Source organism: Callorhinus ursinus, unplaced genomic scaffold, assembly GCF_003265705.2.
Source record: "Callorhinus ursinus isolate GAN/ISIS: 27379988/994484 unplaced genomic scaffold, GSC_fseal_2.0 scaffold65, whole genome shotgun sequence".
NCBI classification, from domain to species: Eukaryota; Metazoa; Chordata; class Mammalia; order Carnivora; family Otariidae; genus Callorhinus; species Callorhinus ursinus.
This window is the reverse complement of record NW_027397127.1, coordinates 6,934,640-6,961,809: the sequence shown is the minus strand read 5'-3', so window position 1 is coordinate 6,961,809 and position 27,170 is coordinate 6,934,640. Positions and strand designations below refer to the sequence as shown.

At 53.0% G+C, this 27,170-nt stretch overlaps 1 protein-coding gene across 5 annotated transcripts in view; it reads left to right on the top strand.

The window, feature by feature from the left end:
* FRMPD3 (FERM and PDZ domain containing 3) overlaps window positions 1–27,170 on the top strand; it is a 123,649-nt gene that overhangs the window by 24,384 nt on the left and 72,095 nt on the right. For 2 of the 5 annotated variants that reach the window (XM_073885763.1, XM_073885765.1), the window contains exon 1: window positions 24,674–24,787. The gene's annotated coding sequence lies outside the window, so the exon portion shown is untranslated. Of the gene's footprint in view, window positions 1–24,667; window positions 24,788–27,170 lie in introns of those variants that run through there. The other 3 variants (XM_073885762.1, XM_073885764.1, XM_073885766.1) reach the window with 3 other exon arrangements.

The window sequence follows — 27,170 nt, the reverse complement described above, 5'->3', positions numbered from 1 at the left end:
GTGGGGGGAGAGGCCAGGCAACCGGCTCACCCAGGATAGGACTCTCGTGTAGAAATATTCCCATCTGGATAGTTCTAGAGAAGCAAGTCTGGGTAATGATAAACTATGAATTTTATGCATGAGCTGAACATTGAAAAACTTCAGCCCCAAGCTCCCGGCTAGCATCTGAGCCAAATCCCACTCGCACAGCATTTAATCAGCTTCCTGACAGATCCCAGTAAAAGGGAGATGAATTTACGAGATTGATTAGCTAATACCCAAGTGTTATGCTTACTCTGTGATCCAAGAGCACCAGGCTGGGGCCCCTAGACTTTCTGCTGCTCAGATTCTGCAGCTGCTTTCATGGCAGGTGGGCCTGGACCTGCCCCCTGGGGAGGGCACTGAGCTGAGCTGTTCCTGCTCTCAGGCTCCCTCCCCAGCCTGTGATGTCTGCCCCCCCACCGCCAACCTAGGACGCATCTGGTCCTTGGGAAAGAGTTAGTCTCCTCACTGCCCTCCACCCCCTATTACAGCCTCAGCTAGTTTATTGTCAACCCCACCTCATGCCAAGGATGCCTCTCCTGGTCCCTGCCAGTCCAAAGCGTGCCCACAGTCTCACCTTTTCTGGGAAGCCTTCCCCGACTATCCAAGCCCTTGCTGAGCTCTCCCTTCTTCCAACTCCAAAGACTCAGTATTGTGTGAACCACACATAATCACAGACCACACTTAGAGCTAAGCCAGAATTTAGCTAGTTCCATCCCTCCCCACTTGTAAATATTTAGTTAACCACAGAAGTAATACATGCTCATTATAACAAGTAAAAAAGACAGGGAGGCTTAAAGAAAAAAAAATGTATCTCCCTCTCAAGCCCCTCTGATCCCATCCGCTCAGAAAACCGATATTACCGGTGTCTCTGAACTGTCTCTCTGCTCATACTGACATACACACATAGCTCCTTCATTTCACCTGTAAGGAACTGAGGCCCAGGGAGGTGAGATCCGTTTTCCACTCACCACGGCTGGCGAGGGGCCGAGCTGGGAGCAAGAACCCAGGTGTCCGGGCTCCCAGCTCCCAGGCCAGTGACGCTGTAGTTTAGCTGCTTCCCAAGAGAGTCATGTCATGTCTCCCCATGAATCGTAAACTCAACTGAGGATAAGAGAGAGAGAGAGAGAAAGTGTTCTCTCTCGCATTTCCCACAACACCTCACACAGTTTCGAGCATCTGGTCCAGGGTGTTTACTAAATGTTTGTCTCCTCGTTTTAAATCCTTCTGAAACAAGACACAGTATAAATAAAGAAAAAGAAAATGTTTGACTCAGTGCCTGGTTGCGCTAGTCTGCAAAGCCGAGTCATGCAATCATACAGAAATTGATTGTTAGGATGGCGGGGGAAGAAAGCAGCCCGAAAACTCAAGTGATTGCTGACCGGGTGAAGATACCTGGAGACAGAGACAAACGTGGAGGCTAAGGAGCCCAAATGTTTGAGGCACAGAGCCGAGAACCTGGTTTGGAGGTGGGGGGACAGTGCTGGTGGTGAGGAATAAGGCCCCTTGACACCCCACTTTCTTTGCCAGTTGTCACACCCACTGCCGATGGGCACTCTGGCTGTGGCCAAGTACTGAAGGCTCCTTTCCTTTTTCAAGTCTCGAGAACCTACTTTCTGGCCTTTTTTACTCCGTTGTGGAGTCATTAATGGGATTCATATGGGTCTATTTGATGAAGTTGTTTATTGCTGATCAGGTGTGAGGGCAGAAAAGGCCAGGCTGGAACGGAGGCTCCTGCCCACAGGCGTGTCTCCCTACCCTGGAGAGCTTGGGAGGGGTTGGGAGTGGTCTCTGGCACCTCACCTAATCTGGAGGCAGAACCCTTTGGAAAATGATAAATACTAATTGAATTTAGAGCTGAAACTAATTTACAAGATCATCTAATAAGGTTATTAATATCTCACATTTATATAGCACTTCATAAGTTTATGAAATGACGAGATGTGACTCATGCCTTTCATTTTCCATGTGGAAACCTTTGTTTAGTTAAGAAGACTCTGACAATTGGGTAGTAGATTGTCTTCATTGTGAGAATGGCATTGTGGATATATTGGATTGTTCTAATTTTTAGGAGATGAATGATGGAAGTATTTAGGGGTGAAGTGTCATGATGTTTGAGACTTTAAAATGATACAGCATTTAAAAAGATATAACTAGGGGCTGGGGAGGATGGTGAGTTGGTATTTAATGGGTACAGAGCTTCTGTTTAGGACAATGAAAACGTTACGACGATGCATATTGGTGATGGACATCGGTGAATGTACTTAATGAATGCCACTGAATTGTACACTGAAAAATGGTTGAAATGGTCATTTTTATGTTGTGATACTTTACCACCATAAAAAATATATATAAATATACACAGAGAGAGAGATAAAGCAAAAATACTAATAAATGTTGCTTCTAGGGGATGAATACGAAGGTGGTTATTGGATTGGTTTTGAGGCCATTGAGCATAGGGAATCAAAGAAACCCTGAACGTGAGCAGGCCTATGGAGGAAGGGACATATGGCTGTCTATCTTAGCCAAAGACTGTACCAAAGATGGGTGCCGGGCCCAAAGGGCATGTGGGAGGTTGGGACACATGAGGGAAAGGAGGCAACGGCTGGACTGCCGTGTGCTTGGCCACTAATGGTCAGTTGACAGGGAAGATGGGAGAGTGGGGCCATTTGTCCACTCGGGCTGTTACCTGGGGTGGGTTACAGGATAGTTGTACCATGGAGGGTCCTTAGGTTGCAACGTGAGACAGCTTTCAGTTAGGGGTAGCTCAGGAGCTCCAAGTTATTCAGAGGCTGACTGGCCAGTTTCTGCCTCACACCTCCTCCGGCCCACGGCGATGGTCTCGAGTCCTCTGTGATTGAACGAAGCAGAGAAATAGAAGCTGCCAAGACTGTCATTGGTTCATTTGGGTTGGCTTTGGTGCCGCCCAGCTGCACTCGAAATCTCATCCGACTGCACATCCTCCAGGTGAGGGTCAGAAGGGCTCTCTGAAAGGTGGCCCCCAGGGGCCCGGTGGCTCAAGGTTTGGTGAGAGGAGCAACCAAAAGGAAGGATCCTGTGAGTCGCTCGCCCAGCCCCTACCTGCGTGTTCTGTTCCTCATTTGAGCCTTTGCTGATGACAGGGAGGGGGAGGCTCTGGCCCAGTTCCGGGGCCCTCCAGATGTTCTTGCCATCCTTCTCCCTGCTGTCAGGGCCGAGGGTCAGCTCAGAACTCAGCAGAGCAATTCGGGTGAGAATCGCCCCCCAAAACAATGCAACGAGCTCCAATTTGTACAGATCCCTTTGTCCCTGCTACTGCCTTGCTGGACCTGGCCAGCTTCAGCCCCACCGGGGCCTCGTCCCTCCTCAGCAGACAGAAGAGCTTTGACTGACCCTCCCAGGGCACAAGGGAAAGGAACAGGGACTTAATTTGCATTTTCCTTTGGCCAGCATTTGCCTGGTGTCTACATTAATCACCATAAAGTCTAAATGCCACCAAGAGGATGAAGCAAGCCAGGGAGACCGAGAGCAAGCACGCGAGAGAGGGAAAGAGAGAGAGAGCACACAGGAGTGCCTGGAGCAAGTAGCGGGGCCCAACGGAGGGTGAGGGAAGCAAGCTGGTCCGGAAAAGAGCAGGCCAGAATGAATCCTTGGTGCATGCTCACTTCATCTCCTGAGTCTCTGGGACTTCAGCCTTTGGAAAATTGGATCTCCTTCCATGTCATGTTTGATAGCCCATATTCCAAAATAATGGAGTCCGGGGCTAAAAAGAAATCAGGCTGTAAGCAAGGCCGAAGCCAGTGTCGTCAGAAAAAATGGATGGAGTGCAGGTGGGAGATTGGGCAAATGAGGAGAGGGGACAGCGTTGGGGGTTATTTGCTAGTTCAGTTTCCTTCCAAATTTCACACATAAGGAAACTGAGACTCGGCAAGGGGAAGGGACTTACCCAAGGCCACGCAGTGAATTAACCCAGGGGGAGCCCCCGAGTCCTAAGCCAGTCCTTTTTTATTGATCGTAACACCCCCATGCTGGCCAGCAAAAACCCCATGAGCCGAGAGTTCTTTTCCTCTCAAACATCTTTGCAGGGTGGCACCGACAGAAACCGGGTCTCGGAAAAGGCCTGCCCCTCCTCCCTTCCCGTCTTACCCAGCAAGGTGGCCACGCTCTGGAGTCAGGCCAAGCTCCAGTAGGTCCTCACTCTGTCTCCAGCCTGCTCCCCCTCCCTCTCCTTTGTCAGCAGAGGCTTACTGGAAAGGCCACTCCGAGATGAAGTTAATGTCAGTGAGGTGCTTGTTAGTAGGTAGCCACTGGCGGACTACGGTCTCTGCCCGAGGCTCCCGACATGTGCCGCACCTGGCCCAACTCCTCTTCCCCGCGATGCCGAGCACTGGGGTCACCAGGTGATGCCCTGGGGCCCATATTTTTTTTTCCCACCCCAGCTTTGAGGGCGGCACCGTCCTCTGTTGGGTTGCTGGAGAGGCAAAGCCAGGGAGCAAACCTTGGGGCAGAAGTAGGACAGGGGTCACAGAACCTCAGACAGGAAGGGACCTTGGTCTGCCCCCAGTGTACAGATAGGGAAACTGAGGATCACCGTCACACTATCATAGCCCAGTTTCCACCTGAGAGCAGAGCATGAGGGAACAGGGTCCCCAAAGAGTTTGCCTGCATAAGAGTACTGACACTATTGGGCAGGGCGGTTAAGTGGGAAGTTAGGTGGGGACTTTGGGGGAGGGGAGTCCAGGGGACAGGCTGAAGAATTCAAAAAATATGAGCATTATTTTCATGCCAGAATAAAACACAATAAAAACAAAAAGTTGCAAAGTCCTTGATGGGCAGGAGGACCTGGAAAAGAACTCCCTCAGAAAGGAAAAGGCGTCTGCACCTCAGCGTCACAGTAGCTTCCTGCCCTTCTGGTGCCCCAGCCGGGTTTGCTGTCGCCCCTGTCCAGAGACCCAGACCTTTCCTTGCTTCTAAACCAATGAGGATGGGATGCGGGCAAGGCTTCCAGCAGCTCAGACTCCCCGCACCTCAGTGTGAAGGAGGAGGAGAGTCGCTTGCTGCAGTAAGGGCTACCAGGCACAGTTGTGCAGGTTGTGAACTACACAAAGGTGCTTAGCCAAGGAGCTAAGTAGGGGGCAGAAATCCAGCCCAGCTCTGCTCCCCAAACCCTGTGCCCCGGTGCAGGGCTGGGTCCCCTTGGATGAAGGGGTACGTTTTTCATCTGCCAAAGCCATGCCGTTATTGGGGCTGCGTTCACACTGAGGGAGTAGCTTCCCCTAAGCTTTTTATACAAAGGCACCGAGGAGACTACTTGTGGCTCTGGCTGCCATCAGCCAAGGGCTCCTGTGCTCCGTGGTGACCCATCCCCAGGCTCCTAAGCTTCCCCACGGAGGCTCCCTCCCTCCCTGTGTACCTCCTGATCCCAGGCTTTTGTTGTTGTTGTTGTTCTTGCCAGCCACCTTCTGAGTACGAGGGCAGGAAATCCACAAGGCAGGTGTCCTGGAGCCTGGGGCCCGCCTCGTGAAGAGTCGCAGATTTCTGAGCTCTCTGAGCCCTGCGTTTTCTGCCCCTGTGCTCTGCCCACCTGCTTGGCTCAGCCGCCACATCTTGGATGCCGGCTCCCTTCCTGGTAGTCTGGTGCCAACTGCTTGTCTGGATCGTGACTCTGACTGTCGTGGCCCCTGTTTTCTGTGCCCTGCCCTCCCAGCTGCCCCTCTGTAGCCCGCCAACAGAGCCAGAACACAGCCCTGAGGCCAGGAGGGCCCTGATGCAGGGGCGGAGCTCCCCGCCTGCTGGTCTGGACGGAGGCCTCCCTGTCGGGGCACTGCGCTGCAATGGGGCATACGTGCAGGGTAGGCCGGGAGGATGACGGCGGCCAGGGCTTCTCGGCTGGACACTTTCGTCATGTCCACAGAGCGCGGTGGCAGGACCCGGCCAGACACCCGGCCTGTGCCCCTCGGGCTGCAGGGGAGGGGCTGTGGCAGGGCCAGGAACGGCTGTAGAAACCTTCCAGGTGTGAGGGGGAGGGCGGGCAGGTGGGTCCTTGGGATCAGAGTCGCTCCTTCTGGCTAGGCTTGAAGTGTCCCCTCCCCCCTCTCCCGGGCCACACAGGCCCAAGGCTTCCTAATGAACTCAGTGGGCCCTCCCAGAGGCCAGTGGATTACGGTGCCAGATGGGCCTGAACAAGCCGCCCAACAGAATGCTGCTGGGGAAGAAGGGGGCCTCAGGTCAGGACCAGCATGGGCCCAGCCAGAGAGAGGGAGGAGACGGGGGTTGGGGGAGGGTGGGGGGGAGCCAGGTTCCCAAAGCCTCTCCACTCTGACGGGAGGCCAGCATCTTCTCAGCTGAGCCCCTTCAAGGGAGGACTAGCCAAAGCCCTTGAAGCAAGAAGAATGTGAATGGAACAGCTAAATGTTTTCCCTCTCTGCCTCCCCCCTCCTCTCCAAATCCCAGAGCCAGAAGGAGCCAGACAGTGGAAGAAGGGGCGGGGAAAGAGAGCAGAGGGCTTGCCATCAGTCTCCTGCCCCACAAGCTGCGTGGTCATCGGCATCGCTGGCTCTGGCTGGCTCTCCTGGGGAGGGGAGCCAGGTGTGGGTCCTGGCTGGGGAGAGCAGGGGGACTGAGACACGAGGCAGTGGCAGTTGATTTCCGGGTCTTAGAGCCAGGACCAGGTATAGGGCAGAAGCCTGGGATGCCCCTCCAGGGGTACTCAGAGGCCCCGGCAAGCCAGGGCAAGTCCAACTCCGAGTGGATACTGGACAGGAGCCAAGCTTTGTAGAGTCCAACAGCCGATCCTCTGCTGCCTGTCGGGGAGCCGAAACAGCAGGGCACTCCCCAGAGGTGGATGCAAAGCCCCGATGGATATTGTTAGCTAACTGGAAAGGCCAAAAATCCGGTCATGCCAAGATGAGAGGTTACAAAGAAGAGGGAACCTCAGATCAGTTAGCTCACAGTCAGAAATGTCTGCTTCCTGGTTCTTTGAACTCTCCTGGAAAGAACCACACAGCCCAGGAGAATGTTCCAATTTCGTCACGCCAGTGGGGCTAAGCCAATGGAGTAATTTGGTGAGGGGGAAGGAAGGGGGAAGGCGCCCCGCAATGGAAGAGCCTCTCACGCCATGGAGCTTGGGTTCCTCTGCTGGTGAGGCTGTTCTTTCTCAGGAATCTGGCTGAGGACCTCACAGCAAGAACTTCTCGGTTAGGATTTTCTTGGGGCGGGGAGACAGTGGGTGGGAAGATGGGGAGTGCAGGAGAGAAGACTGAGACAGAGAAGCATCTACCAGCTCTGGAGAAAGTTCCTGAACCAAAGTAAATGTTCAGTCCTGCTCAGATGCAGTGGCTGCTTAACTTTCGTTCGGTGTGTTACAAAATAGGCAGCTTCGTTCTAGATTTAATTGGTTTACTAGGTCTTAAAAAGCACCCCAGTTCTGTGATCAATAAGAAAAGAATCCAAGTTCCGTGAAGGAAGAGGTTCAGCCAAGGAACACATCTCGTTCGCGGTCTGCTCAGAGCTCGAGTTGAGCTCCTACCCCTGGGGGAGCCATGGCCACTGCCAACAGGTAGCCTCTGGGACCTCAGGCTCTTTGAAGCCCCCTCTTATCTCAAGCTCTTGTACCAGGGTGGAGGGCAGGGGTAGAGGGAGGGTGGGGGGGTACTGAGGAAAGGGAGCAGTTCCTCCTTGATTCTCTCCTGCTTAATGGTTCTCCCCCTGAAGAGCACTCATTTGTCACATTTAGCTTCAGGAGGTATGACAGGATGATCCATCCCTCAGGCTGGGGCCTATAAAAACCAGGGAATTGGCACCTGCCGTCTACTAGTCTCTCCCTCTGCCTTCTCTGGCTGCAGCTAAACTACCACTGAAATGCTGACTCCTGCCTTGTCCATGATGGAGTGAGCTTTTAACAGGGTAGCCAGGCCTGTAAAGCTTACTCTATTCAAAGCCGCATAAAAGGCTGGAGGGGTCAAGAGCTAGAAGGGCCAGCGGAGGAGCAGGGAGGAGAGAAGACACTGGTGGCCTGGTCGGATGTGAGAAGAGCCCCATGAGGCTGGGGTGTGCCTGGATCTTCCCTGGGGGCTGTCCCCAGTCATGCCCAAAGAATGGGCCCAGCTGTTCCAGACATTTCTCAGATGGGGAGCTCCAGTAGGCAGCTTCAGGGGTAGCCATCTACCCACACGGCGTGCTTTGAAAACGTCCACGGGTCCCTCCCAGCCACAAAATACATTCTCCATGCTTGGCCATCATCTCCGAAAATTATTACCGTGGGTCAAGTCATTGTCCTCCGAAGACCCTCGTTAAAATGGACATATTTTTTTTTTGTCTAGTTTTCATCTGTCAGACCCAATGGCTTCTACCTGTCAAAAGCAGGGTCACAAATAAGTGGGGTCCAGGGCAAATATTGCCTGATGGGAAGGGGAGAGAGGATATGTTTGCCACAAGGTGGAGCGTAATGAGCTAGCTGGGTCGGGAGTGGTCATCCCTCAGCCAGGGAGGGAGGACTGGACGGCCCAGGAGAAAAATCCGACAACTGGCACCGGTTATCCCTGGAATCTGGGTGTCCATGTGTTCTCCCCTGCCCCCCAGGAGATAAGATTCCTTCAAAATCCATGCCCTTCCTTCCAGATCTCTGCATTCGCAGGGAAAGCCCCCCTTCTTGTCCCCCTCAGCCTAGGCTGCCAGCACCTGGTTCTCCCGAAAGAGTTCCATCCACGCTGGTGGTTCTACACTTGGTTGCTCATTCAGAATCACCTGGGAAGCTTTTAGAAGCTTTGATGCCAGACCCCCACCGCAAACTAAACACATGAGAATCTCCGAGGGGAGGCCCCAAGGGCGCATCGCAGGGCTTCTCGGGTGATTCAAATATGCAGCCAGCAATAAGAAGTGTGGGTTTAAAGATTTTATTTACTTATTTGAGAGAGAATGAGAGATAGAGAGCACGAGAGGGAAGAGGGTCAGAGGGAGGAAGCAGACTCCCCGCTGAGCAGGGAGCCGGATGTGGGACTCGATCCCGGGACTCCAGGATCATGACCTGAGCCGAAGGCAGTCGCTTAACCAACTGAGCCACCCAGGCGCCCAAGAAGTGTGGGTTTAGACCTTCCACTTGTTGCATCTTTTTCCTGCCAGCCGAAATGTGGAGCTTGGCCCTCTTCCTTAATCCCTCCCAAATAACCATTCTCCCAAGGAACTATGTGTAGAAGGCTTTGGGGGGACAGAGGGAGTTAGCTAACTGAAAATGTGAAGTCAGGAATCCCGGAGCTAAGGAGTCCTCGGTCACGCTCCCAGTCAGGCTCTCACATCCCATCCTGTTGCTGCTCCCCTCTCTTCCCTCCGTTTACTCCCCCTCCTCTCCATTCCCCCACACCCCAAAGTTCTGTTCCTTTTCACCACCCAGCGTTCTGCTTTCTCCTCTGTTGCCTTGGCACCTGCCTACCCATGCTGCCAAGGCAAGCAGCTTATCAAAAATCTTTCCCTGAAGACAGTTCCAGGTCTCTCCTTCAGAGGGATTCTGGTGCCAACGGGTGAGCTGATTGAAATTTCACCCCAGATCCACATGGTTTCGACAAGGACCCTGGACGGCCTCGTCGCTTCACTCTCCACTGGCTCTAAGAACCATCACAGACGCAGGCTCTGCTATTTCCATCCAAAGAAGCAGGGCCCACATCTTGCAGGGGAGGCCCAAAGTTGGCAAAGCATTTGAAGAGTGACTGTCTGTGTATCCACTTGAGGGAGTCTTTGTGTACTTGTGGGTGTCTAGCCCTTATGGCTAATATTCAAATTTGGCCCGTTTGCAGACTCCTAGGACTTTCCCAAGTGCAGAGAAAAACCTCCCTGACTCAGGACCTGAAAGAATACATACTGTGGCTACAAAACGACTTTGAGATGAAAATGGGACATTTTATTCAGCGGCTATTTACTGGGCATCATCATATGCCAGCCACTGGGCTAGGTGCTTTGGATTTGGTGGTGACCCAAACCTGTGTGCCTGGTACTTCTAGTCTAGTGAGTTCCAGTGCTCTCTTTTTTAAGCTCCTCTGTTTGAACTAAAGGGCACGATTTCAAAAACAAACAAACAAAACACTGAGCTCCCAGTCAAGAGTTTCCATGCACTGGAAATTCTCCTCGGCAAACAGGTGCGTTTCTGTATACGGGCCTGAGCACAGCATTTCCTTTTTATGTATGTGACATGGGTAGCATTTAAAAGACACTCGGTGTGTATGTCAGCCTTTTATAGGCCTGTCTGTGATTCTCAGACTGAACTGTGAGGACACCTTGACTCCTGAAACCTGGCTTCCCACAGCCCTGTCAAGTTCTCGGACACTGGCTCACTAGCGAGCTAACAGCTCTCAGCGCTTACGACACCCCAGGCACCGGGCTTGTGGCTTCATATATGTCGCCTCATTTTGTCCTCACGATGGGTGGGTAACTAGAATTATTGTCCCTATTTTACAACTGAGAAGATGGCTCACCTACTACTCAGTAGCAGAGCCGGGATTCAAACCCAGGACTGTCTGACCACAAAGCCTTTCAAAACTCACCACCTCCTGATGCTAGCCGCCAAAGCCGGGCTAAGGGAAAGCAAGCTCCCTCATCATCATCATGGTCACGGTCACCCTGTCATCATATCAGTGATCGTTTGTCAAACACCTTCTTTGTGCCAAGCACTGCTTTCAATAATAATAAACCGAAAGAATATTACCAGCAGTCACGAGTTAGTGAATTCTTATGTGCCAGGCACTGTCCTAACCATCTTATCAGGATCGCCCTAATCCTTCCTCACCCTACTGCTGTGAGATAGATCCTATACATAGCCCTGTTATAGAGAAGAGAAAACCGAGGTTCAGACAGGCTCCCAGCTAGCGTGTAGCAGAGCTAGGGTGTGGCGTGGCCTCTGTCTGACTCCAGAACCTGATCTCCTGTGCCGTACAACCTCCCCGAGACAGGGGGTGCCTACTTTTCCCTTGCTGCCTGCCCACCTGGCTTCTGATAGTGGGACAGCTCTCCCAGACACATCTGCCTGCTAGGGGAGTGCGTGCGGACCACCATGGGCACGAGCAGATGCCCTCCTACATGAGCTGACAACCCAGACCCTTTCCATCGGGTAACCGATGCCCTGAGCACGAGAAACCCGCCCATAGAGGGCCTGCCCGGCCAAACACTTTGCACAGCGGAACTTTGGGGAAATACGCAACCGAGACCCGTATAGGCAGAGGCCAGGTAAACAAGGTGACCCCTCCCTTCGTGTCTTTTCCTCCTCCTTCTCTAGGGGCTGATTTCATAGAGTGTATAATTTCTCCTCATCATACCCCCCCCCGCCAGGGCATCCGGCCCACCAGCTTCTCTTGCTGATGCCTCCCTCTTCCCCCTGGCCTCAGCTAACCCCGGGGTCCCTCACCTCCTTTCTCCTCTCAGTGTTACTTCTTCGTCATGTCCTTCCATTCCCCTTTCGAAAATGTCTGTTCTCTCTGCTCCAAATCTCCTCGCTTTTCCCTGCTTTCATTTCAGCTCAAGCCACATTAAGGTTGTAAAGCATTTTGGAAAATAGCGGGCATGGCAGGACGGTAAATAGGGTTTTATGGTGTTTTGCTGTCATTGAGCTTGGAGCCTGAAAACCATCGGCAATTCACAGCCCTGGCATACCATCGTCTCTGCAGGCTATTAACTGGCCCTAGATGAGGTCTCCGGGCCATGACCCCAAATGTCTACTTCTCAGACGATGCAAAGTCACTCCAGGTGGAGGAGTATTTGCTTGAGCAGCACCTCCCAAAATGGCTTCCATAGTGCCCTGAGTGTGAGGGATTAATAGGTACCACGGGGAGGAAAAAAAAAAAAAGGGTTTCTGAGTACAAACGAGTTCGACAAATGCTGGATTAGATAAGCTAAATTTACTACTACAGGGCTTCGCAGAGCCCTTCACATACTAATGAGAATCATGAATCCCCAAGAGGAAATTTAGACCCTTGCCACCGGAAGTGTGGCCGAAGGCTTGGCTGCACAGGCATCACCCAGGGAGCTCACTGGACATGTAGACGCTCTGACCTCCACCCCAGATTTTCTGAGTCAGATCCGGCATCGTAACAGCATCCTCGTGTCATCCGTACACATGTTAAGTCTTGAGAAGCGCTGATTCAGACTACCCTCTGAACTCTCAAACTCATTTCTCAAACTCTTCTGTCCATAGAAAGCCTTTATGGGGCCTCTTCTGTGACTTGTTGTTCTCCACAACATACTTTTGGGGGAGAGACTAAGGCTAGAAAGGCCCTCATAGGAATTTCTCATTGTCTAGAGACTCCATCAGAAGACATCAGCCAAAACAGCATTTAGAAATTGGGGAGGGGGGGCGGATTCATTATATGGTACCCAAAGACTCACTTTCCTGGGGCGTTTTTTAAGCAGTGCTGCTTCGTCTGTTCTCTGGCCCGGATCAACGTGCTCGTTTCAGAAACCCGGCCGCTTCTCTGGAGTACTAGAGCTCAGGATCCGAACCTCCAAAGAATGCTGCATGTTTGGTCCCCCTGCTGTAGGACATTAGAAAGGCAATTTTCTAAAAGCTGGGCAACTTTTCAGTCCGGTGTGTTCTGTTCAGTTAAGCTGTTGCTGTTTTTCTTTTAGGCCTTTAAGCTGTTGTGCCAAACACTACAATAACACTAGCTATTTTGCATTCAGATCTTGCAACTCATTTGGGGGCATTGTTAATATTTTATAAGGAACTTCTCATTTTTTTCCATTCACATTTGTGATTTTCAAGTGTGTTGCTGCATTGCATTCATAAACGTGATTTTTATTAAGTCTCAGGGCTCCATTTTTTTTTTTCCTCCTCAGAGAAACACATCTCCAATTTTATGTGAGAAGTTAAATGGAAAATAGGCTTTGATATGTGAAAATTTGATTTGCAAGAAATTTGTCTAGGAGGCAACCATTCTGTAGAGTAAGGGGCTGTCATGCCCAGGCTCTTGTTAGGACATGGGCAAAGCTCTCAGCAAGGCTTCTCGGCGGTTGTCATCTGGGCCACCTTCTTGGTGGCCACTTTCCGTGGCTAGCCAGGAGGAGGATCGCCTGCTCAGAGCGCAGAAAGAAGAGGTGACATGAGCAGGAGGCTGACATGTAGGGATGTGTGAAAGTGGCCCCTCAGGCTGGAGGACCTGCTGACCCCTGAGGTTTTCCGCTCTGGGTTTGGAACCATGGCTCGGATCTCTTCCACCCTTCCACCAGGACAGAAGCAGCAGAGGAAGGAGGGAATGGACTACAGACATACCTCCTCATGCTGGCTTGGAAGATCCAAGGCTTCATCTGAATGTCTCACCTGCTCAGTGATGCCGGGAAGGCTACTGTTCCGAGGCCCGTTGGTTTAGAGCTAAATGCAGACCCACCCGGGGAAAGGTGCCCGTCGACGCCAAGATCATCTCAACCTTTCTCACGTGACAAATGCCCATCTGTAATGTTAAAAATGTAGGACACTCCCCATGATAGTGATTCTCCTTGAATTTTTTTTCTTCGCTCTACTGACAGATCTACAATTGACGTATTCAAGAATTTTCCTTGCAAGAAATCCATAGGGACCAAAGGCATACAGATTGTTCTCCATACTTTATACCTGGGTGTGAATGAATAAGAATGGCTTCCATTTCGGGAGTGTTTACTATGTGCCAGGCACTGGGCCCAGCATTTTACATGCACGATCTCATCTAATCCTAGTAATACTTTACTATCTCCATTTTAAAAATAAGGCAGTTGAGGCTCAGAGAAGTAGGTGACTTACCCAAAGAAAGTCACAGCGAGTTAGCGGCCATACCATGAAGCAAGTCCAGATCTGGGGGCTCCCAAGCTATGCTCTTTATTCCTCAGGCTGGGGGACTGGCTTTGATGGCAGAGAGCATCAGAAAGGCTCTGAATTCTGAGGGGGGCAAATGGGCTCCCGGGGAAACAAAAGGACGAGGGGGGTCGAGGAGTGGCAGACATGAATGAGCATTTGCCTCATAATTTTGCCTAGAGCTAGGCCTGCAAGCTAGCCAAAGTTAAGGTGGCCCTTATAAGCCACCCAGAGAGCTAATGACAGACCCCGTTCCTGAATCCACCTCTACACACATAGCCGTTCATATGCCTTGTTGCAGACAAACTTTCAATGACACCGGCCTCCTTCACAGTCCTTGGTCACTCGAGACACACTCCGTCCCTGAGTCTTGTGCATGCTATTCCTTGTGCCTGACACACTCTTCCCCCAGATAGCTATAGAGCTCACTCCCTCCCTTCAACTCTTTGCTCAGCTGAGGAGCACTGAGGACTTCCCTGACAACCCTGTTTAGAAATGCAACCACTCAGCCAGAAATCCATAATCCCCTTCCTTGCTTCATTTTTCTCCAAATCACTCATCATTCCCTAAAATATCAATCATTTCACCTGTTGATCTGTTTATTGTCACTGGAACGCCAGGGATACTGCAGTGAACAAAAGAGATAAAAAAAAGGGATTTTTATCTCTTTTGTTCACTGCAGTATCCCTGGCGTCTAGAACAGTGTCCAGCACATAGTAGGAGCTCAGTAGATATCTGTTGAATGAATGACCAAATACGCAAAGAGCTTTAAATATGGCTCCCCACCCTGTCAGATCTGCAGAGACACACAGGCTCTTTGAGCTAAAACAGGAGGTGAACATAGAAGAGAATGAGTGCTTTTGTAGGTGAGAGAACGTGGGGAGTACTCTATGCACAAAATACACATCCTCAATCTGGCTAAAGTCAAGGAACCATATTGTGGACCTCTCTTGACAGCAGTTTTACTCTCCGTATCCATTTGCAGTGCTCCACAGTCCCCAGAGTCCTAGGGCCAAAGTTCTGGGAACCAGAGTGGTAGACACTAGGTGGTTTTGGCAGTCAAGAAAGAAGGGTTGGTCTCTGGGTGAATAGGGGCACGGGCATGGTGAGAGTGGGAAGGTAGACAAGAGGGAGAGTGGCCCCGGACACCACCTGGGAACGGTGGCCGAGTATACATATTCAGAGAGGAGGCCAAGCACCTACACAGGGAGCCTTTCAACACTTCTGAAATCCTCACCGTGCTAAAGATGGCTCAGGAAGACAGACAAAGATGGTTATCGCCAAATAGCCCTGGTAGAAGTTGAAAATGTTTTATCACCTCCGAGTGCTAGCTCTTGGCAAGTGGTGAGGCTGCTCTGATCATCGCCCCGTCTGGCCTTGCTTTCCAGAGAATTCTGAGTTCCAGATGGTAGCCCATTGGTGGCAGATTGGTCTGGGTGACCTGGACAATTTCTCTGTGATATTTCCCTGCTTGTCCGCTGCCCCTCCAAATGGGGGCTCCAGAAAGCGGTTTTCGAGACAATCTGTGGGGCTGCGGTGCCAAGAGCAACCAACCTGTGGATAGCGGAGCTGGGAGCAGCAGTGGGTAGCCCGTGGGCAGGGGTACTCTCCTCCGTGGCACTTCATTACTGTGCCCTACAGTGCTGGAAGAACAGGGCAGATTAATCAGGGGGTTCAGTGAATCCCGGTGGTTCAAGAGATCAAACAAGAAGGAGGTCAGGGATGGAGATCAACGTGAGGGGCAGGGGTGAGGAGGAGTGGCCACCCCCTGAGGCTAAACATGATTAGACAGGAACCAGTCCACCCACGGAGAGAGCATGCAAGCTGTGCCCATAGGCTGATTGATTTGATGAAAGTTGAGTACGGTCTGTGATTTTTTTGTTCAAAATGGCCAGTAGAGCCAATTAAACCTTCCCAGGGAAGAATAGGGAACCCCAGCTTTTGGTTTTATTTTAGGAAGCTGATCTTTCTGGAAAGACAAAAATCTCCGGTGACACTTGGCAACGTGCCACAAGGAGGCTTCTTCCTGACCTTCAGGTGGAGAGCTCAAACTCTGGCGCAAGTCGGGAATGTTTGTCCTCAAACCAAGGATCTTAAAAAGACAGCTCTGTCAGTCTCGTATGAATTGGCCAGGGCCCCTTTCCCATTTCTCTGGAAGCCTTGACTTCATTCTTGTCATCATGCAAGTGAACCATTTGTACCTGTCCAGTCCATTTCTGGGCCTGATGGGGAGTTCTGGCTGTGGGGCGTCATTTGCAGAGACAAATGCAAACTGGCATCTGTCAGCTTAGCACCTCAAGCCAAGGAGCTGGAGTGGCAATGGGCAACCTTCTGGGCAAATACCCTGGATGTTGGATTCAAAAATGACAGTGTCAAATTGGGGCTAATTTGCATAGGCTTATCAGGTTAATTACTACAATGTCTCCAGGAACTTGAAAATCCTTGAATTCTTATGCAACCAGAATGCTCAAAGTCTGTTGCTATGAAACTTGGAGTGTAAATTACCATGAATACCATTAATCTGTTCACTAGGAGGTTAATTTGCAATTTGTTGGCAAATCACATGTGGGTCTTATAGCAAGAATGTGGGTGGTGTTTTTGTGCCAACGTGTGGCCCTGCCTATGTCTCTGGGTGGGTGTGTGTGTGCACGTGCACACGTGCGTGTGTGTGCACATGTGGCGTTGGGACCTGCGCTCTATGGGGGCCCACGTCCTAGGCTTTCTCACTGCTTGCTAGGTCTCGTCGGGCTCTTCTGGCACATCCTGGCTCCTAAGGCATGTGTTCTCAGGGTTGGAGGGCTGTTGTTCCGAGCGGTCTTTGGCCCAGTGCCAGCTTACAAGACATTAGCTCCTCCTGAGACAGGATCGCAAAGGTGTCCATTAATGCTTTAGAATCATCTGGCTTTTCTGAAAGATGCTCTTTCCCGTTAATGGCTCTCAAGTTGTTTTGGTACGCCAGCGGGTTACTCCTGGCAAAGGAACTCGGATCATCTGGAGGAACCAGGGCAGGGACATTGCATGGGTGTAGGAGATGGTGACAGGGACTACCCTGGGTGGGGGTGGAAGGAGAAGACTGCTGAGCAGAGCCCGGAGGCCTCCATGGCTGCCGTGAGTTATTGTTAATGGAGTGTGGCAGGGTGGACGATACAGATCTCACCCCGGCTGTCCTCACCTGCTCTCCCACAAAAGACCAGTACTTATGACAAAGTGAGAAAAATCCCCTCCTGCCCTAGGGGACAGGCTGTGGGGTGTGACTGAAGGGGTACTGGAACCCCTCTCACCTGAAAAGAGCTCCCCAGCTAGCCTCCCCCAGCTGGCAGCCCCCTTGGTTGGAGGCATCGGAGATTCAAATATGTTTTCTGGGAAAGGAAGACCCTAGTGGGAGAGCAGGGCCTAAAGGGAACGGGGACATGAAATATCTCAGTGTGGATGCTCAGGAGCGATCTGCCAGGAAGTGGCCAGTGCTTTGGGGACACCCTGAACAGGCTGGGGGATGGAAGCACGTGAGGGGCAGTTCAAAGGAACGAGGGCATGCTGAAAGTTGGGGAAGGCTCCAAAAACAGCACATCCGCCTACCCTACAGGTGAGCCTTAGAATAATCCCGGGAGAGGCATAGAGAATTTGTGATGTGAGTTTCAAGAACTTGGTGCGGGGCGTGAGGGGAAGGCACACAGAAAATGTGGCTGCTAGGATGTCCTCTCGAACCTTTCTCTTCCCGACATCCCTGCCCCCCCCCATGTCAGTCAGCATGTCCCGAGTACCTATGTTCGTGCAGGACCCTGCGGATACAGTGGGCAAGACATGTGCCTTGCTCTGCCCTCAACAAGCGCACGTTCTGATGGAGGGTAGACTTTTAAATTAGCTCTGCCTGGGGAGGCAGATGAGGCTCAGCAAGCGGTTCCCAGAAAAAGTGACTCGAGCTGAGTCCAGAAAGATGTATAGGAGGCTGCCAGGTAGACAAGGTGGTGGAGGGCCTTCTGGGTAAGGAAAGAGCAAGTGTAAAAGCATGGAAGTGTGAAAGAATTTGGTGCCGTCCCCATGAGCAGGGCAAGACTGCCTTCTCCCTAGAGAAGGAAATGCCATCCTCCTGAATAAAATGTGACCCATAACCTCCACGATGGGCCCAAGAAGGAGACCATTTCAACGGGGAAGAAGCATCCGTAAGATTCACCTTCCCCTATCCCATTGCCCCACCTCAGGGTATTGTTTAGATTAGGAGGAAACTTTTCAGACAAAACCCTTTATTAAAGGCTAGGGGATGACAAAAGGGAAACCAACATTTGTCAAGCACTTTCTCTGAGCCGGGTGTTATTGTAAATGTACATGTATACGTATACTCATTGAATCTTCAAAAGAACCCCATGAGGTAGGCATGGTACTATTATCATTATGCCCATTTCACAGATAAGGGCCAGGAAGCTAGTCTAGACAGTTTGCCCTGGAAAGTACCACTCAGTCATCTTTCACTGCCAGGGTCCTCTGGGGACCCATTCTTCCTTCTTAACTCCCAGCATGCCTCTATGGGCCAGGGGCCACCTATACAGTCCCAGCCACCTACAAGTGCCCTCCCAAATGAACGCCCAGCCTTCCCTCTCCCTGCCTTAAAGAGGCAGTCAAGAGGAACGGGGTGGACGGATCACGAGCTCGGATGCCTCCAGGGCCAGACCCAAAGGGGTGAATATAGTCACTAGGGCAAGAGCAGATGTATGCCCAAGAAATATTTCATTCTCCTCTTTATTACTCTTTTAATAAGAATAGCAGCACAACAGGACAAGAACGACATTGAACGGCAGCCGACACCTGGCCCCGTGGCTAGGGTACAGAAGCCGAGGTGGGGACTGGGGTGACCTGGAGAGAGCCCGTCCCCTCATCCAGAAGAGGCACTGCTACTTAGCTCCAGCGGCTCACGGTCAGGTAGGACTTCAGAGGCCCAGGGTTGCCACGTAGCCGGAAATCCAGATTCTTACATGAAATCTGAGGATTTGGCAATGTTAGCAATGAATCAGTTTCTTTTTTTTTTTTTTTTCAATGCTGTGCAAGCCAAACAAAACACGCTTGCTTACCACCTGGGTGGCCTTTGCGCAAGTAACCTCACCTCTGGGGCTTCAGCTCCCTAATATGTCAAGTAGGGGTAATACCACTACCTACTTCAGGGGATTAAGTGAGGTAAGATAAGTAAAATGCCTGTTAGGATGATTATTGGATGATTATTACTCCTTAGGAGTTCCTGTCTTTTACCTGAGGACTATCTCTTCCTAGGTGATTGACAGGGAAATCTCCCTCCTTCACCTCCAGAGATACCCCACGCCTTACTCAGGGAGTTTAGCTCCACCCTTTACCGGCAGAAGACTCTCAGGCTACACTTACACAGTAACTGGTCAGTGGGTATATATGGGGAGGGGGATGTGTCTCTTTCTTTATACCCTTTCACACAGCACACTCAGTGCTGACTGATTTTACCCTGCCATCCCGGGCCTGGGGAGGGGCTGAGAAGGCCTGCAGGATGATTCCCTTCAGGCAGAAAGGAGGGAACTAAGGCAGGGAAGCGAGGCGTTGTCCACATTCTAGTCTACCTTCAGTTCTTCCTGCGGACAGCCACGGTTTTCAAGAAAAGTTCTTGGCTGCTAAAGCTTTTACACCCTCATCTTCCTTTCAAGCAGTGGTTCTCTCCCCACCCCCAGCTGCATATGAGAAACACTGGGGCAGCTTCTAGAAAAGACTGATGCGGGGGGCGGGGGGTGGCTGGCCTTGAGAGATTCTGTGGCCCCCTCACACAATCCTAAGCAAAACTGGATACGGGTGCGTGCGCCTCTGTGCACTTTTCTGGGCGCTTGGTTGGGGCCTCAGAGGGCAGTGCCCGCAGTGATGGCATAAGCTTGTGGGGAAGAGCTGTGGTTCTAGGCCTCCTCAGCCATCACACAGTATCTGCCCACACAGACTGGCCTTCTCACCTCCGGGAGCCCCAGATTTCTCTCCGGGCCCGCAGGGCTCAGTAATCAACACCCTGTTTGTTTCCTCAGCGGTGGGGACGATGTACCAAACTACCAAAGCACGTACAAGAAAGGGCTTTGAAAAAGCCTCACCCCCTCTCCACAGGGGAGGGCCAGTTATTACAAGGTTAAGGAGGCTGTGGGTGGGGAAGTAACAGAGGCAGCGGGGAAACAGCACTACACATGGAGAAAAGGCCACGCGCGTTAACAAAGCAGCTCACAAATGCGAGCAAATTAATACAGGGCCGAGCACAGAACAGAACATTCGCACCGCAGGGGCAAAGCACCCATTGGAGCAGCCAGGCCTTGGCAGGGGGATGGAAGAATAGCAGAGGGAGGGGGGACGGGCCAAGCAAGGGGGGTTTTCAGTGCTAGGGAGGCTTTTTCTGGTGAAGAGCAGAAGGTAACCAGTGGGGAGGGGGGTACGGAATCGGTGCCCCCTTCAGGGACTAGTAGGAGGGAGGGTCCCTCCAGCTTCAACACATTTGGCTTCATCCTTTGACAACTGGATCCAGACCATAAGGCAGAGGGTCACCAGGGCAGCTGCTAGTGACTACAGAGCCAGACCCCCCACTTCCTGCTGCTTCTTTCTTTTCCTTCCTTCTCTGAAACAACCAGGACCCACCTGACTCAGAGGCAAGGAGCCAGGCATTCCTCCGTTCAGGAAGCCCTTGACAAATCTTCACAGAGAAATGGCCGGGAAAGGGGGAGGGACATTGGACACGACTGGAATCCTAGAGTAGGGTGATATTAAAAATATTGTATTGCCCATGTGGCACGGACACTGACCAGGCAGGATGAACTGCCCCTTAGAACTAGAACAGTGTTCCAGAGGGCTCCTACTGGTATTAACCCTTTGGTTGCTGGATCAGAAGGAGGCGGGAGGGGGGGGCCCGTCAGAGGGCACTGGTGGTGGTGGGGGAGAGGGGTGTTGAGTGATCACTAAGTCAGGAATGTAAAATGTGAAGACATGTGATGGTGGGACAGGCGTTCACTGGTAAGGTCAGCCCTGACCTGGGGCAGCTGGAATCAGTCCCGGAGGGCACCAGGGATTAACAGGCAGAGAGCTACTGCTGGGGATCTGAAGGGTCCCATCTGCACGATGGGGCGGGAGCAATGAACAAATTCTCCCTTTGTTCCCTGGCAAAGGTGGGTGGGACACTGGCTGCGTTGTTGAACAGCAGGGCCAGGCTCATGCCCATAGCGCCAACCCTTGGCAACCATCTAGCTCTCATGCACACACAGTGCCATGCCCAGTGTTCCGGAATGAGGGCCCATGCTGGAGGAAACATCAGTCTACTTCAGTTCCATATAGCCTAGAATCTGAGCCTGAGAAGAAAAGGAAGGGACCCTACAGATCAGCTCTCTTTTGACATATGGAGAGACCGAGATCTAGAAAGGGAAAGTGTAGGGCCATACATCTAATTAGCTCCAGAGCCGGGATGAACAGCAAGATGTCCCTGCTCCCAGCCCGGTGTATTTTCTATTGCTTTCTTTGCTATTATTCCAAGTCTTCATTATAGTCGAGGGAAAATGCCAGAATATCCTCAGGGCCAGCCTTACCCATAGGTAAACATGATGTGATCAAATATGTCTCCTCAATTGCCTGTCACAGTGCCTGAAATTTCACCGTCGGTGAGTCTCTCCTTTGGATCCCGAAGCTTTCCGGTCTTTCAGGGGGATATAGGTGTGGGATTTATTGACAGTCACCGAGAGAAAGCCTTTGCAAATTGGACTCCGGTTATATCGCAGGAGGAGAGCAGTGGCAGCCGGCCCAGGGAAGAAGACTCAGGCAGAGGTAGGCATGGGGACTCAGAGTGAGGATCTGAATCCAGGGCCCAGGCCACCCTGCGGGGGGTAGGGCAAAGAAGGAGTGTTCGGTATGCCCACACCCAAAGCTTCCATCACACCCTGGCTCAGGTGCTCAGGAAGCATTTCTCCAGGAGAGGGTACTGTGACCCAGGAGACCTGAATCACGGCTGTGTGGCCCACGCAGGGGAGAAGGGCGGGAGAGTGAAGGATAACATCAGGCTGTCTGGAGTGGCCACGGGGGCACTTTATTAAGAGGAGCAAGCCTGGGTGAGACGGATGTGACGAGGGAATCTATAAAGACAAGGAGAGGAGCCTCAGCGGCAAGAGGAATGGGCTCCAAGACTGCCAAGGGAGGCTGAGTGTGTGGAGTCGGCCTGTTCGGGGCCTCCCCTCAGGGACCTGCTTGGGGGAGGCGCCCTGGCCCAAAGCTGGGCTCCTTTCTGTTGCCGCCTCTAACTTCCATTCTCATTTGGCTCCAGAGCCCGGCAGAGCAGCTCCGGGCTTGGCTGGCCATGGAGCCCAGGCTCCTGAGCCCCTTCTTGTTCCTCGTCAGTTCTAGCACTTTCTTAGGGAACGGGCTTCAGGGTGACGGTCTGGTGGGAAGGGGGAGAGGGAGGAAAGAAGCTATCGGATCTGTCTGGAAAGGGTTTGCCTGGTGTTTCCTTAGAGTCTGTGTTTACTTGGGGTAGCAGGGGGTCGGGGAGAGTGCTTGGGGGAACGTCAGCGATTTAGCTTGAAGCTGCATTTGCATAGCAAGCACGGTATTGTAATTTAGATTGGAGGTCTATTTAGGTTGGGGTGGCTTGCTGGGGCGAGCTGAGCCAGCTGAAGACCCTCCCAGAGGCTCCACTTGTTCTGTTGTAGATCTCAGCCAGCCAGGCCAACCCAGAACCCCTAGCTTACCCCTAAAGAGAGCATCCACCCCCAAGGCCACCTTCGGCTGTCTGGCATAAGCCCCTTGCTTCCTAAAGGGGTGTCTCTGGAGGCCTCAAAGCGGTTCCTTTTTTTTTTTTTTTAAAGATTTTATTTATTTATTTGATAGAGCGAGAGAGCACAAGCAGGGTGAACCATAGAGGAAGAGGGAGAAGCAGGCTCCCCACTAAGCAGGGAGCCCGATGCGGGGCTCGATCCCAGAACCCCGGGATCATGACCCGAGCCAAAGGCAGACGCTTAACCATCTGAGCCACCCAGGCGCCCCTCATTCTACCCAGACGCGTGTGGTCCTGGGCTGGGTGGGCTCCGGTGGGGGGAGGACGCCGCTGTTGCCAGGAATTAGAGACCCAGAGCCAAGACTGTCCCCTGGGTCCACTCAAGTCCCTCAAACAATCTCCCTGGCTTAAGGCCAGGCCATCACTAACCCGAGTGTCAGGGGCACTGCTGAGGGAGGACGATATTTCACAGAGCAGAGCCTCCTGCCCAGGTGCAGGATCTGTGATTCGGGGAAGATGGAATTCAGGGCAATCAATTTGGGAGAGTCAGCCAGGAATTCTTTTAAGCTTTACTTCCCAGCAGCCTTGCTCCCACCTCGGAGAGGGACTAATCCCTGACATTTGTCTAGTGGCTTTATACTTTTCAAAGCTCCTTCACATCCATTATGTCCATTGAGCCTCACAAACACCCCCGTGAATGAGGACAGGAAGGTGTTATTACTCCTGTTTGACCAACAAGAAAGCTGAGGTCTCAAAAGGATACATGACTCATCCAGGGTCACACAGCAGTTTAGTCAAAGAACTTGGACTTAAAATCTGTTTCCTAACTTCCAGCCCCGTGTGTGTCCCACCTCCCATGGGTGCGGACGCCCCCACAGAATCGTGGAGGTGCCCAGCACCTGGCATGGCACCTGGCGCACGATAGATGCTAATAAATATTTGCTAAATGAATGACTGAGTGGATAAGCAGGAACGGGGCAGGGAGGAATACAAACTGCTCCTTTTTGTGATCAGAACGGAAGGACGGGAATACTGTGTTGTCTCATCGTTTTGACCAGAAAGGAAGGGGTAAGAGATCGTTCCCATTTCACAGATGTCACTGTCAAGGCAGGAAGATGAGGGTACCTGCCTTAGGGAAGCCACAAGTCTTAAACTCCCCACCGGCTGCTTTCTACTCAACACTTGAAAGAGGAATGAGTGATGTGGGCCCTCACTCCACGACCAGGAAGGAGTCACAATCAGCCCTATAGGAAGAGCACCCTCTGCACCCCGACCCTGTGAGTCTCTTCTTCCCCCCCCCTCCCCGACGGAGGCTCCCTGAGAATACTGGCTGCTGGCTCCCTTAGGGCCCCTGCACCCCCCACCTTTGATCCTTCTAGCATAACCCAGACCGCACAGGCTCGGTGCCTCTCTCCTGTATGGCACCTGGACCAAGACTACCTCCTCTACCTTCTCCTGTGTCCCACAAGGCCGGGCACACAGTAGGTGACTTGTCTGGGGTAAAGAGGGATGGCCACTCCCTGGCACTAAGCACTGCAGACAGTAAGTATCCTGCCTCCCAGGGTCCTCGCCTCCGCCCTCCCCAGTAAACCGGCCTGGAGTTGCCACTTGTCCCTAGTCCTGTCACAGAAAGGGGAAAGAGGGAAGTGGAGACGCGGGTATTACGTTGTTGCTTTGCAGTAGCACAGGGTGGCTTTTGAGGCAGGCGGCAGCGAATCTGAGATCCCTCCGATTTCGAATGTTGCCCCCGCCCCGACTTATTACTAGCCCGTGTATCTGGAGTTACTTGCTTCGCTCCCCTGGACGTCGGTTTTAATTTCTGTGAGCTGGGGAGGATGCCGGGGTGGGAATATGGATGCGGAGCACGGGGGCCGCCCCGGCGGCAGCTGGATTATCCGCACGGCCTCTCCCCGGCTCCCCCGCGGGGGCCCCCCGGCCAGAGCGGGGGGGGGGGGCTCCTCCGCGGCGGATTGCGGGCGGCCGACAGGCAGCAGACGCCGTGTTTACCAGCGGCCTCGCTAGTTCGCCACCTCAGCCGCGGCTCTGGGGCCGAGCCAGTCGCCTCCTTCTTTAAGATTCTGCTCACGGCCGGGGCTGGGTTTCTAAGGCAGTCGTGATCTTTCTCTTCCTACAGACGCCGCTGCCGCTACGGTCGGCGCGGGGCACAGCCGGGGGCAGCGCGAGGGGGAGACGGCGACAGGGCTCCCGGGGCCGGGCAGCCGCCCAGCCCCGGCCCGGAGAGGGCCCCGACAGTAAGTACGGCGCTCGGAGCAGCCGGGGTCGGGCTCGCCTGGGAAGAGGCCAGAAAGCGGGGCACCCGGCCGCGGAGGCTGGGGGCTTGAGGGGAGGGGCCGGGGGGAGGGGGTTGGGGGCCAGCAGCCGAGCGCTCGGGTCCCCGCCGGGCCCCTCGGAGTGACTCCCGGCGGCGCGGGCACAGGTCCCCGGTCCCGGGCGCGCGCCCCCTGGGCGCCCGCAGTTGATGGCCGGAGTTGGCGCGTCGGGAGCCCACCTCCCTCCACCCCGCTCGGAGCCCCGAGCCCCCAGGGAGCCGTTCCGGGCGTCGGGCTGCCCGCGGGGCCCCTTCGCCGCACCGCCCGCGAGGAGACTGGAAGACAGTCTGCGCGGGGCTGAGGATGTGGACGCCCGTGGAAAAGTGGCGGCGTGAGCGGGAAGTTTTCCGCGGGGGGGGGGAACGAGGAGGGAGGGTAGGAGCGAGGAGAGCAGGAAGCCGGGAGGGCAGCCCCCGGCGAGGGGGGCAAGGGCGACCCCTCCTGGGGCTCGGGCCCCGCCCCCCCCGCTGCTCCCTACGCGGGGCTCCCCCCACCCCAGGCTATCTTCCCCATCACCCTTGCACCTGCCCCCGGGCGAGGAGCCCTCCGGTGTTGGCGACTGCGCCAGGGCTTCCAGGCGCTCAGTCCCCAGGACCCCAGCTTCCCCAGGGCACTGGCGCCCTGGCTGGCCTGCCCTCCCTCGAGTGCTCTCAGCGCTCACGCAGCATCATGAGGCTGAGAAACAAGACCACCAAATGAGGTGGTGCGTTACTTGTAGAAACCTTGGCAAATCGGGATATGTAGGCGCATACCTGTCACTTTCTTTTCTTGAGCTGTGTAAGATACAAAGGCGGGGGGCCGGGGGGGGGGGTCGGCTGAGATCACAAAGGTGAGTTTACCCTCAGTCACTTAGTCCCCAGCTCAGAGAAGACCCAGATCTCCTTCGTTCCTCTGCCCCCAATTCACTCATCTTCACTGAGAGTACTGAGGATCACAGTAGGTACTGATGGCTTTTGTGCCCAGCGTTGTGCTAACAAGCTCTTTAGGTAGCAGTAAGAATCCGTGTACAATAACGGTAGCTGGCACTCACTCAGAGCTTTCTGTGTGCCTGGCACAGTTGAAAGTACTTGACATGCATTATATTTAATCTTGATACCGCCCCCCCCGGGGGGGGGAGGTAGAGTCCTATTATGCCCATTTTACAGATGAGGAAATGGAAGTGATGGAAATTGAAAGGTGGACAAGTCCCGGGTCCCGCCACTGGTGAGAAGCAGAGCCGGGATTTCCACCCCGTCTTACTTCAGCACTCGCACTGTTAACTGCTAGAAATGTTCTTTTGGGCTTTGCCAAAGTAGGAAAATGATTCGCTTTCCCCCACAGAAAAGCTAAGTTCTTCTGTAGATCTGAAGTCAGAGTCCAAGGTCCAAAGAGATTTGAACCCCCCTCATTACAATCTGTGGAGAAAGGCAGACGCAGTGGGCTGCAACAGGACAGCGGATCCTGTTGGTAGGCGCCTACATCGAACAACGGTAATAATCATTGCTAACAGCCATCATCGACTGAGCACTCACTTTGTGTATTTAATCTTTATGGATGCACGTTGAAGTAGGTACTAGCAGGAGCCCCATTTTACAGATGAGGGAAATGAGACTCAGGAGGTTGAGTAAGTTGCCACAGAGTTGGGATTCCAGCCCGGATCCACTACCTCCAGAGTCCAGATGGGAGCTAACCTTTGGCAGATGTGTATCAGAGGCAGAAATGCCCCCATCACCTCTACCGCAGCTGGGCCCCTTGAGCTCCCTGCCCCCCCTCCCCAGCCAGTTGCCTGGAGCTCTGTGCTGTTCCCTCTTTTCCTCAGCCCCCGTTGGCATGAAAGAAGGGATCGTACAGGTTGTAGAAGAAAGAGTTTCCTAAAGAACATGAGGCATTCTGCATGGATTTGGGTTTTGTTGTACTAAGTGTCGTGCCTGTTACATCAATAAGTTGTTCTGCTTTATAAGTTTTATTAATTAGACAAGTGTCTGGTCTGCTGGCTTGGAATTGTTAATCCAACATTATGGCTCTATCCGAGTACCTCTGTTAGGAATTATTTTCCGAAGTTTTCAAGAGCCTTACTTGCAGTGCTGAGCAAAGCCATCTTCCCACCTCCTGGGGAGGGAGAGGGGGCTTGTTTCTTGGCCAGGATTTCAGCAGCAGGAAAGACTGCCGGTACTTGCCTAGTAGAATTGCCCAGTGCCTATTGATAGTCATCCCTCCTTTCCTCAGGGTGGTCTCCCTGGGCTGAACAGAATGTGGCCAGGTCCCAAGGGGAGGGGCTCTTCCTGGTCACATGTGGTCCTGCAGGGGGGCTGCTGGTAGCTAGCTC